This window comes from Macaca fascicularis, chromosome X (genome assembly GCF_037993035.2).
Source record: "Macaca fascicularis isolate 582-1 chromosome X, T2T-MFA8v1.1".
NCBI lineage: Eukaryota > Metazoa > Chordata > Mammalia > Primates > Cercopithecidae > Macaca > Macaca fascicularis.
In genome coordinates this window covers 147,898,295-147,909,639 of record NC_088395.1, presented here as the reverse complement: position 1 = coordinate 147,909,639, position 11,345 = coordinate 147,898,295, and the positions used below count along the sequence as shown (strand labels likewise).

At 44.2% G+C, this 11,345-nt stretch overlaps 1 pseudogene; it reads right to left on the bottom strand.

Annotated features, from left to right (window-relative positions):
* Positions 1–2,951: 2,951 nt before the first annotated feature.
* Positions 2,952–6,551, bottom strand: LOC123571190 (melanoma-associated antigen C2-like; annotated as a pseudogene).
* Between the last annotated feature and the right edge of the window lie 4,794 nt (positions 6,552–11,345).

Here is an 11,345-nt window from a genome sequence, read left to right as displayed (position 1 = left end):
AACGTAAGCAGTTCTTTTCGAGTGTAGTGCACCCCCTCGTGGGTCACACTCTGAACTTCACTTCTAGGGGCCCGCCAGGACTTTAGCCTAGTTATAGGTCTAGAAACAAACAGGGGTGTTGGGGGTGGGTCCTGAGGAGAAGCAACATTATCTTGACTGGTAACTGCCTCAGAGGAGGCCATCACTGTTGCCTCAGGAAGCACAGGGTTTATCTCCTCAGACAAAGGTGGAAATTTCAGCTCTTTCTCTACAGGAGATAAGACTCATACTCAGGGCAACCTTAGTAGATTTGAGGCTCCGTATCTGCTTCTGAAGCCAGGAGCTGGAATCCCTAAGTTTATCATTTTCTTTCAACCCTTTGTCCAGTGAATTTAGGAGCAACCAACCCACTTCATTATGTTCCTTGATTCCCCACATATGGTCAAAGATATTAAGGATAGGGTTACTAAACTTTTTTCTCATGAGCGGTCAATCAGGAGTGTCAAATGCATTTATTTTGCATAATTCTCTAAACAGTTCACACCAAAGCCTATCAGTGTTCTCCACACCATTAGAATTAGAGTCCTTAGCATTTTGGGGTCTAATCACGTTAAGCATCCAACTCCAGAAACCCCAAAACCAATGAAAGACCTCCATCCTTAATATTCTGTTTCTCTAGAACCACTCCTGATACAAAAATCTGTATTACTCAGGGTTCTCTAGAGGGACAGAACTAATAGGATAGATGTATATATATAAAGGGGAGTGTATTATGGAGTTTATTAACTTCCATGATCGCGAGGTCCCACAATAGGCCATCTGCAAGCTGAGGAGCAAGGAAGCCAGGCCAAGCCCCAGTGCTGAAGAACTTGGAGTCTGATGTTAGAGGGCAGGAAGCGCCCAGCACAGGAAAAAGATGTAGGCTGGGAGGCTAAGCCAGTCTAGCCTTTTCACATTCTTCTGCCTGCTTTTTATTCTGGTCCTACTGGCAGCTGATTAGATTGTGCCCACACAGATTAAAGGTGGGTCTGCCTTTCCCAGCCCACTGACTCAAATGTTAATCTCCTTTGGCAACACCCTCACAGACACACCCAGGATCAATACTTTGCATCTTTCAATCCAATCAAGTTGACACCCAGTATTAACCATCACACAATATAATCTCTTTAGACTGAGAATTCTCTCACTCCTTTTGGTACATGGTAAATATCCTACCATGAGAGACTTGCCTATGGCACACTGCAAACCAAGATTTTCCTGTAGGGCAGGTACACAGAAAAGAGACAATGGAAGGATGGTTAACCATCATTTTCTTTTCTCATCAGAGCTAGCCTGTCTGTCAAGGAACCCTTGTCACCTCCTAAGCAGTATTAAGGATTTTGTTATTGTTCTGTTTTTAGAAATTCTGTTCCTTGTAATTTATTTACAAAGTGATTTCCAAAATTGTATCTCATATACCAAGTTTATAAAGGAAGCTTTGCTTTTTGACCACCTAGTATAGCTCATTCATTTGTGTATCTCTTCAGTGGCCTGCTTCAAACAATGCTACCACAAATACCATATATTAAAATCCTAATACAAATATCAAATATTAGGATGATCTCAAAAACTCTATCTCTTACCCTAGGATTACATGCCTAGAACCAGTATATTATGTGGCAAATCAGATTCTACTCACCACCCTATGTGGGAGTATTTTGAGAGTGTGTTGAAGATGCCCAGGATAGATAGGGAATTGTTACTATCCAAACTGAAAATTTACATCGAATTGCTGTTATCGCACAGGAGCCGGGGGTATGGATGGATCAGTCAGGGAACTTCTGTGGGGATGAGGAGGCGTCTATGTCAGGGGAAGGACTGCTGATTCTGGGCTGTTACACTGGAAGCAGGGCACAGCCTTCACAGAGAGATTGTAGGGACGGGCTGGTCAGCAGGACAGGTTCCAGAGTTGCTCAGGAGAGCACACAGGAGAGACAAGAAGGAGGGTGCTGTAAAGTGGGAAAGTGCTGAGGCTGGACAGAACTGCTGGCACCTGGACAGAGTCAGCTCTCTAGAAACCTAGGGCTCAGAATAGGAGTTCCTTAGGTAAATAAAGTCCACAGCGATCCCCACATTGCATTTATTCTCATCGTCACCTTACTTCTCTAGTCCTATCTGAATATCTTGGCCACAGGGTTCATCTTTATGTCACCTGAGAAATGTTAAGAATTGTGAAGAGAAGTAGCTTAACAGGCAAAGACCTTCCTGAGGCTGGGAGGAGTGGAGACGGTATGTGCCTAGATCAATTCACAGCAGGTTTCATGTTCCAGCCCTATCACATTCTAGCCATGTGAACTTGGAGGAATTCATTAAGCACTATGAGACTCAGGTTCTTCATCTGGGTAAAATGGGTTGGATAAGTCCTTTATTGTAGATGTTCTGGAATGTACGTAATGTGAATAAAACACCTGTCACAGTGACTGGCATGTATTGGAATTTTAATAATGGCAGTCGTTATCAATAGAATTAAAACTTCAAAGTCTACTACTGTCTTTTATGAAAAATTTAGCTCTTGTTTTTGTTATCTGAAACATCTCAGAGAAGATGTAGGTGAATATGTCATAAAATACCAACTCAACCAAAATTTCAGCTTCATAAATACAACTCAGTACATTTTCTTTCTGAAATAATATATTATATAACATGGGTAAGGGGAGAATTCCCCAGGTGGAATGCAGCTCAAAGATCCTAGAATTTGAATCAAAGACCAACTCCTTTTTGCCTTTCCCTTTGCTCACACATCCAAATCACTATTTCTATTGATCCTCCACTAAAAATCTAGCCCTTGCTTACAGTTGCCCACATTACATTCAAAATAACCTAATTAAATGTCCTTTCAATGGAATGGGCTCTGGCTCTCACAGGCTAGGAAAATGAATGCCAGCCTAGAAGCTTCTGGGAAGCATTTCCAGGAGTTATCGCCTTATTTCTCAGGAAACCCTTGCAAATGATGGGTATCAATCACTTAGTCTTTGCACTGTGTTCAAGCTCATCAGTTTGAGAGCTGCAAGACACCTTCCATTACTTCCCTATGTGGAGACTCCTCTCTGCCTCATCCTCCACCCAGAGGGAACTACTCAGAGCAGTTTTCCATTCCAGGCTTTTCTCTCACCTTCTGAGAGTCTGGCCCCTGGCACCACCCAGCTTCATAACAATCAGCTCCCACAGAAGCATCTGCAGTTTCCTGAATCCCCAAAGTACCTTAGCTCAGGGACTTTATACCTGAAGACTCCATCTGGAGTCTCACCTCCCCACTCTTTGTAAACTTATGATTGTAGAGAGCATCTTACCACCTTCTTGACATGGCTTCTGCTCCTAGATTCTACTGTTTTATAGGTAAGGCATAACTCTGGCTTTTCACTGTATCCCCACTACTAAGAGTCCCCTCTGCAAGCAAATGCTCACAGAATGTTAGGCAGATAAAGCAGTCAGAGATGCTTTTATTTATTAACATTTAATTTCTGCTACTTTCTTGAATGAGCTAAGAAAAGCCAGGTCTATTTCTTTAATTTTCAAGAACAACAGACTAAGCAGGATAAGCAAATGTAACTATTCACCATCATTTATTTTGTTCCACTATTTAACTGTTGAGTTCTTACACATTTTCAAGAAAATTCCTAGTGCAATACCATGTTATCCTGTTACAGATCACAAAATAAGAGACAAACTTATCAGACTGTTACTCTTAAACTAGATAAACAGCAATACATATGTGACTAATATTTATAAAATAATATTCTGAAGCTAATTCAACCTGCTGTTAAAAGGAAAATCATTCAAAAAGTACACAAAAGGAAAAGAGGTAAATCTCCATCTCTCCCGTATGGAACAGAAATGCGAAGAACACTGTGTTGTTCCCTCAAGCCCACCTGGGCCCTCCACTACCTAGTACCTCAACTGCCCTCTTCAAACACAGAGGTAAGAAACTGCCCTAGACTTCACTCAAGACAGGAGAAGATTTTGGAGATGCCACGGAACCTTGCACTGGCCATGGCAGTAGCATCATTTTTGGTGTCAATTATGGCCTGGGCTCTGTCTTCCACATCTTTCAAAGCATCCTTGGAGGAGGTTGGAAAGGAACTAGGGACGGTATTGTTTTGCATGGCCAAAATCTCACTACTTTCTTCTTGCTAGTTTCTGGATGGGCTCTCAGACCCCACAGGAATTCATAATGTAGAAGAGCACTACTGGGCACATGCCAGTATTCCAGGTAATGTCCCTGCACTCAAACTTTAGTGGCGAACTCCCTGGGCTCCCCACAGATGAAGTCCAACCTCTGAGCATACACCCCTATTGCATTCAGCACTTCCCAGATGAACTCCTCAGACGCACAGTTGCCCTCAATGAAGATCACACTCAGAATAAGAATCAGGAGGCGGTTCTGGGGCACGCCCTGCTCATCACTCAGACTCCCCTCACAGCTGAGCTCTAATGTGTTTACAAAGACGTAGGAGTCGTCAGGGTCCACCTCTCTCAGGGAAATGCCAAAAAGAATCTCTATGAACTCACGGGCTTTCCTGAAGATCATAGGAAAGCAGCCCATGTACCTGTTGATGACATTCGTCACCATCTCTGCTTTTGTGACAGGCTGTTTGTTTGATATCTGAGGAGAAGAAACTGTACCACCTCATCCACCTTTTCATCCAGTGTATAAATGAACAAGGACTCACTATCTGTCAGGCTGTGCCAGGTACTTGTACGTTCATCTTCTTGGCTGCTGGGCTCTTCATTGAATGGGCTCCATAAAGTGGAGGAGGAGCAGAAGGACAGGGAACACTGGAGAGGACCCTGGGGAGGACTCTTAGGAGGATTCTGGGGAAGAGGCAGCATCCCAGCAGACAGCTTCTCCTTCTCCTCATGGGCACCAAGAATCAGAGTAGAGGATGAGGAGGAGGAGGAGGAAGAGAAGAAAGAGGAGGAGAAGGAGGAAGAAGAAGAGAAGGAAGAGGTGGGGAATAATAAGTAGAAAGAGGAAGAGGAAATGGAGTAGGCTTTCTCCTCTTCCTCATCTGTGGAATCCTGTGCATCTACCAAGTTCTCTATCACAATTTGGTTCTGGAAGTCTTCCTCAAAGTTGCGGCTAGGAACATTTCAAAATAAAAGTATAATGTCTTCCTCAGGAGCAGAAGGTAAATGTGTGAGCAGGGATGTGGATGATGGGATCCAACAGGCCTGAGGGAGAGAGGAACACTGTAATTGGCCTCAGGTGTGAAACTCACCCATGATGGCTCTGACAAAGGCTGGCTTACGGCTCTTCTTCTCTTACGGTGGTGCTCTAGGGCCTCACAGGTCACCTGTCTTCCTAGGGGGTTTGCCTCCTGGGAACCTGTAGGAGGATGTGAGAAAGCACCTCAGGGCACAGCTGGCAGGCAGAGCCTGAGGCACCAGGAATGGCAGTAGTTGGCAATGGCCAGGTGTTGCCGGGTCTGCTCTGTTTGCGGGGGTAGGGCCCTTGGTACACAGTCAGGGTGTGCACTCACTTTGACTCCTGGCACTGTCTGGGCCTTCTCTGCGGTGCTGGTTTTAGGAAGTGTGCCTCAGACCCAAGTCTTCAACTGCTGGTTCCTGGAGCACCTGCAAGAGGAAGTGAGGGAGCCTCTCAGGCTAAAGAGTGCAAGCAGAGCCTTGGGCCTCCCAGGGCTGACAGCTGGGGCTGGCCAGACACCCAGAACCCCACAGTTCTGGACTGCATGGTCCCATCAGAATTTAATGAGCATCCTCACCTTTTCTCAGACAGGGCCATGTCCCTACCACTCTTCTGGCCTGAGCCAAAACCTCAGGGCAAACTCCACATCCCTGAGAGCAGTGGGAGGTGGTGAGGTGGCAGCCACCTCCCAGCACTCTACCAGGGGGGCAGTCAGGGTGGCCTCACGTCTGTTCTGATGCACATGTGACTCCTCAGTCCTCACTCTTATCCCCAGCAGGGCCTGGGAATCTTCCCTCTGCCAACCGGAAGTTGCTCCTTGTGCTGACTTGCCATGGGACCCTCAGACCAAGGCCTTCCCTTTCCCTACACCCCTCACCCACCAATGAGAGGGCTGTTGCTCAGCCTGAGCTGACTGGGGAACTTTACGAGGGCTGATATGGAGGAGCAGGGTGGGAATCTCTGGATCTGTTCTCTGAGGTGGCAGTTCCCCTTGTCTTCCTCAAAGTCTTCCTATTTATTCCCTAGAGGGCCGGCACCTCCCGCCTTCTTCTGTCATGAGGACGTGTCCCTCAGCCCTTAGTTGCCCTCTTCCTGTCTGTGACCTACAATCTCACAGCAGGTACAGGGCAGGCCAGAGCTGCCTCTTTCTGTGGTGGGAGGTCCCTCAGTTCTCCCTTGGCGCCCTTACCTTGAGGATTGGCCAGTTCTAAGAGTCTTCTGTCTGCTGATTTCAATTGAGCCTTCTCACAAAATGCCTCAAATACTTCAGACTCCCAGGATGCAAGTCGGAAAAGCACATCCTGCAACCCTGCCAGAATTGACCAGGGATGACAGCAGGGGCAGCATGGGACTAGGTCTCCTCTCTATGGAGGAACCACCCCTCACCTCTCTACCTCCTTCCCACACTTTCCTGACCACCTACTGGTCCTTCTCCACCCCTTCCTACCCATCTCCTGGGCCCCCTCCACCCCTTCCTGCCCACCTCTCAGTACCCCTCCACCTTTTCCTGCTCCCTTCAAGCCCCTCATCCAGATTTCCCTGCCCACCTCCCCACATCCTTTTCCAGGGCTGACAGCAGGGAGTGGCAGGGTGCAGCCTGTGCCTCCCCTCCATGTTGGAAGGTCACTGTCCTTCCACAGAGCTCTCTTCTCACAGAGTGGCCAGTCCTGGGGTTTCTCTCTCTGCTTAACTGAAGCTGCCCTCCTCGGAGAAAACTTCCCCTCCAGCTGACTCCCAAAGTGGAAGTCAGAAAGTTGTCATCTGGGGACCCTGATGGGCTCCTCCAGAGCTGGCAGCAGGCACAGGGACAGGACAGGGAGCACTATGAGTCGTGGGTGTTCCCTTCCTGCCTTCCTGAGAGGCTGTGCCTGGACTCTTGAAATGGCCTGGGCTCCCTGCCTCTGTGCATCTGAGTCTTTTACCTCCGAATAAGCCCCTCCCATCCCTGAGACCTGCAAGGTAGAAGAGAGGGAGAATCCCATCCCTCCACAGGGGGGTGGGACCTCCTAGGCTCAAGGCAGGACTCTGGTGTCCTTTTTCTGAAATGGTGTGGGCAGGACTCTGTTTTCCTGCAGTTATTATTCCTGACATGGCCTGGGAGCCCTTCCCTTGCTCTCCAGACACTTTGTTCTTCAGATCAAGGTTCCCATTTCCATGAGACGACCCCCAAGACGAAGTGAAAAGCGCTAGCATCCCTGACTGAGGGCCCTGCCCAAGGCCTCCCAGGGTGAAAACAGGGACTGGATTTGTGTGCCCTTCTGTTTCTTGGGAGGGATGCCTCATCGGTCCTTCCTCTGTGTCATCGTAGGGATGCCTGGAAGGGCCTGAGTCCCTTCCCCTCTCATGATCTGAAGTGAGACTCACCTGAGCACAGCCTTCTCCTCTTTCTGTCCTCTGAGATGTCAGGGGGATGCCACAGTGGGCCACCATGCCCCAGGGCCTCCCAGGACTGGCAGCAGTAGTGGAGCTGGATTCTATGGATCCTCCTCTTTGTGGGCAGGGAGTCTCTGCAGTTCTCTCACAGGCCTCATGTGACTACTGGCTGGTCCTGGGTCTCCCTGTTCTTCTCATGATGACAGTATAACATACGGCAAAAAATAATGTAACTTTACCCTGAATAAAGCTAAAAAGCACCACGATGCCACGGTAATCAAGTTAATATCATCAGTGACAAATTATGTTGGTACTATGTGCTGTCGGTATGATATGATAAGAATGGCACTTCACCTGTCTGTTCATCCTTCCAGGAAATATAACTTACATCAAATAATGACAAAAAAAATCACATAAATCCCAATCAAAGTCAATTTTACAAAATGCCTAACCACACGAAACTGTCAAAAGTGTCAATGTTTTCAAAATCGAGAAATGTCTCAATCAACCGGTACAGCCAAAGGGCATCTAAGGAACATGATAACTAATAGCAATGGAATATCCTCAGGGGATCCTGGGATAGAAAACAGAATTTCGTGAAAAGTAAGAAAATGTGACTGAAGTATGTTCAATAATAAATAAAGAATATTTGTTAAAAATAATGTATAAATACTGGTTCATTAGTTTTAGGAAACCTTACCAAGGTAAGATGTTAATAACAGGAGGAATTGAGTGTGGAACATATGATAACCTTCTTATTATTGTTGTAATTTTCTTATAAATCTAAAATTATTTAAACATAAAGTTTATCAAATATGAAAAATGTTACCAAACTAGATAAAAGGATATGCATGAGACACCTATAACAGATATATCTTTTAAGGAAATGTTGAAAGCCTCTAGTTTGAACTTGAGACCTAACCTAGAGTTTCTGCTACAAGTATTTCTATTACTTCTTATACTAGAGGTAGTAGCAAGTGTAGTAATCCAAAGAGGAATAAATGAAGGAATGAGGATTGGCCAGTTGGAAACAAAGCTTTTGTGATTAATGGATGATTAGACTGTGCATGAAAAGAATCCAAAACAACTAAAGATAATTTATTCAATATATGATAGTATATCAGTTTGCTAGTATAAGGTCAATATTCAAAAGAATATCAACTTCATTTTTTGTCAGGGAAAGAATATGAAAATGAAAGTAAAGAATATATAGTTTTAACCTATAGTACCAAAATATCAATTATCTTAGGAAAATAATTTAACCAAAAACATTTTAACCAAATAAGACTGGGAGGCAGCTGATGGCTGGTTAAAATATTTTTTGGTTAAAAAAGCTTAACCAAAAAATTTTTACAGACAAAAATATTAAAATGCTGTTGAGGCATATTAACAAAGACCTACCTGAACATAAAATAAAATAAATTCATGGGCATGAATATTCAATATTTTAAATATGTTGATTCTTCCCAAAAAGGAATCTACAGATTGATTGCAATCCTAAATCAAAACTGCCAAAGGACTTTGGACCTGAAGGCATGTGAGAATCACCTGATTCTAAAATATAAAGACATGCAAATGGACAAGCATAGTCAATATACACTTGAAAAAGAGTCATTTGTCTACCAGATAGTAAGAATTACAAAGCTACTATAATGAAGAGTTTGAGATTTGGGTGCAGAGATAGACCAAAGGAACTGAATGGAGAGTTCTGAAAAACAAAACCAACAAAACATGTATAAACATGTGCTAAAACTTGCAGCTTTAGAGCAAGAGAGAGTCTTCTTGAAATAGGTGTCAGTGGAACAACAGAATATCCATACAAAAAACCTAATGTAAGTGGAACTCTTTTTCATATTAAACAGTGAAAACAATTACAGGGAAATTCAAAACCTACCTTAAAAATATTTATTATAAAAAACCCGCAAAAATACACATACATACTCAGAATAATAAGTCTTTGTATAAATTATCTTTACGCAAGTTTGCAGTATAAGTAAATTAGAGCATCAGTAAGCCTGGATTTGAAAGCACTGAAAGAGGCTGGAGTCTTTGGTCACTTCAGTAACAGGGGGAAGTAAGATGATAAGAGTCAAAGAGGAGCACAGGAAATAGCATCTACTTCTGCCCCCTTGTTTCAGCCATAAAAGGCCTGACTGCTTTCATGAACCTTTGCTTCCTGAGAGCAAGACTTGAAATCTCAGCAGTGGCTGGGGGAAGGCCACTTGGGACAATGTTGTATTAATTCCCTCTCCTACTTGGCCAGTGCTTCTGCTGACCTCTGGAACTCTGTGGATCCAAGAAATACAACGTGAACAGTTCTACTCCAGAAAGTCATGAACAGGGGATGTTGTGTTGATGACAGAAACCTGACCATGTCCAAAAACAGTTTACTGACTTAGAGGCAGTACCAGTTTGCCCAAATGTGATGGGAATAGAGGTTTATTTTTCTCTCCATATAGATAGGAGACTCACATACTTCCTTTCAGCTGTTCTTACTCCTGACAGGACCCTCAGCAGGATTCAGGAACCCTGAGATTCCAAAAAAGGTTGACTTGTGGCTTTGCCAGAGACTTCCCTGAGGGTTGGGGCCCATTTTATTGACTATGGTGAGGATCAACTCAGTCGTTTATGAGCTGACTTCCTTCTTCAGCTTTGTCTCCATGTCCCAGGGGCAGTGGGCCTCTGCTCATAGCCAGGATTGGTGGATCATCAAACCTCAGCGCTCAAGGTGGAAACCCACAGACAAGGAAGCTCTTCTCCCAGACTGGGAGGCAGCTGGCGGGTAAATTCCAGCTCTGGCTCCCATGTCCTTGGGAATTATCCTCATGGAGCTTTTCTTCTGAGGTCCCAAGAAGGAAGCATTTCTTATGGATGGTAAAAAGAAAATGGCAGCCTATCCTTTTACCTCCTGGTATTGGAAATAAATCTCCTGTCCAGAAGAGAGAGGGACTAACGTTCTTGGGATTGAATCAATGGGGAGTGTCAGGGACCTTTTAAAGGAGTGAACACAACCATTTTCCTAACATGCCCCAAATGACTCACCTTCGGTTCCTTATTCTCACTTAGATTCAGCCTTCAAAGAACATGCTGCCTCTGTCACTAAAGATTTACCATAGTTGCCATGAATATAGATTTTTTTGCACACAGGTTTGGGGAAGGGGAGGGCATTCCCTGATTTCAAGGAAGAAGGAGTGTTTGTGTGTGGTTCAGAGAGGTTATAAAATGCACGTGAGGGCTGACAACTTATTAAAAAATAATAGCTCAATGTGACTTTTTTGCTATAGGTGGCACATTTTTTGGTATACTTGATGCCTCCCTTTCTCTCAATTTTTATCAAATCCAAGAGCAGCATCTGTTACTCCAACCTCTAAAACCCATGTGAAGTCCCTCCACTTCAATTGATCTCCATTACTAACTCTGTGGCTCATCTCTCACCTAGACTAAGACAAACCCTTTTTTGCTGGTGCCTCTCATTTAACATTTAATCCTGTAAAATCCATTCTTTTCTCGGCATTCTTTTGAAAACCCAGTGCATGGCCGATTTTTAAAACTTTGTATACATCAGCATTCACTATAATGAACATTTTTATTTATCATAGAAAATACAGAGTCTTACATCTACCACTAAAATGTCATAGAGATCCCTTCTTTTAGCCAAAAATTTCTCTTGCTTCACCTTGATAGTCAACCACCACCCTCTACCCAAATCCCAGCAACAATAGTGTGTTTAGCGCATTTTCTTTATCTACTTTTTTTTTTATCATTTCCAGATTTAAAATGCATAGAATCATACAATCCTGTTTCTATA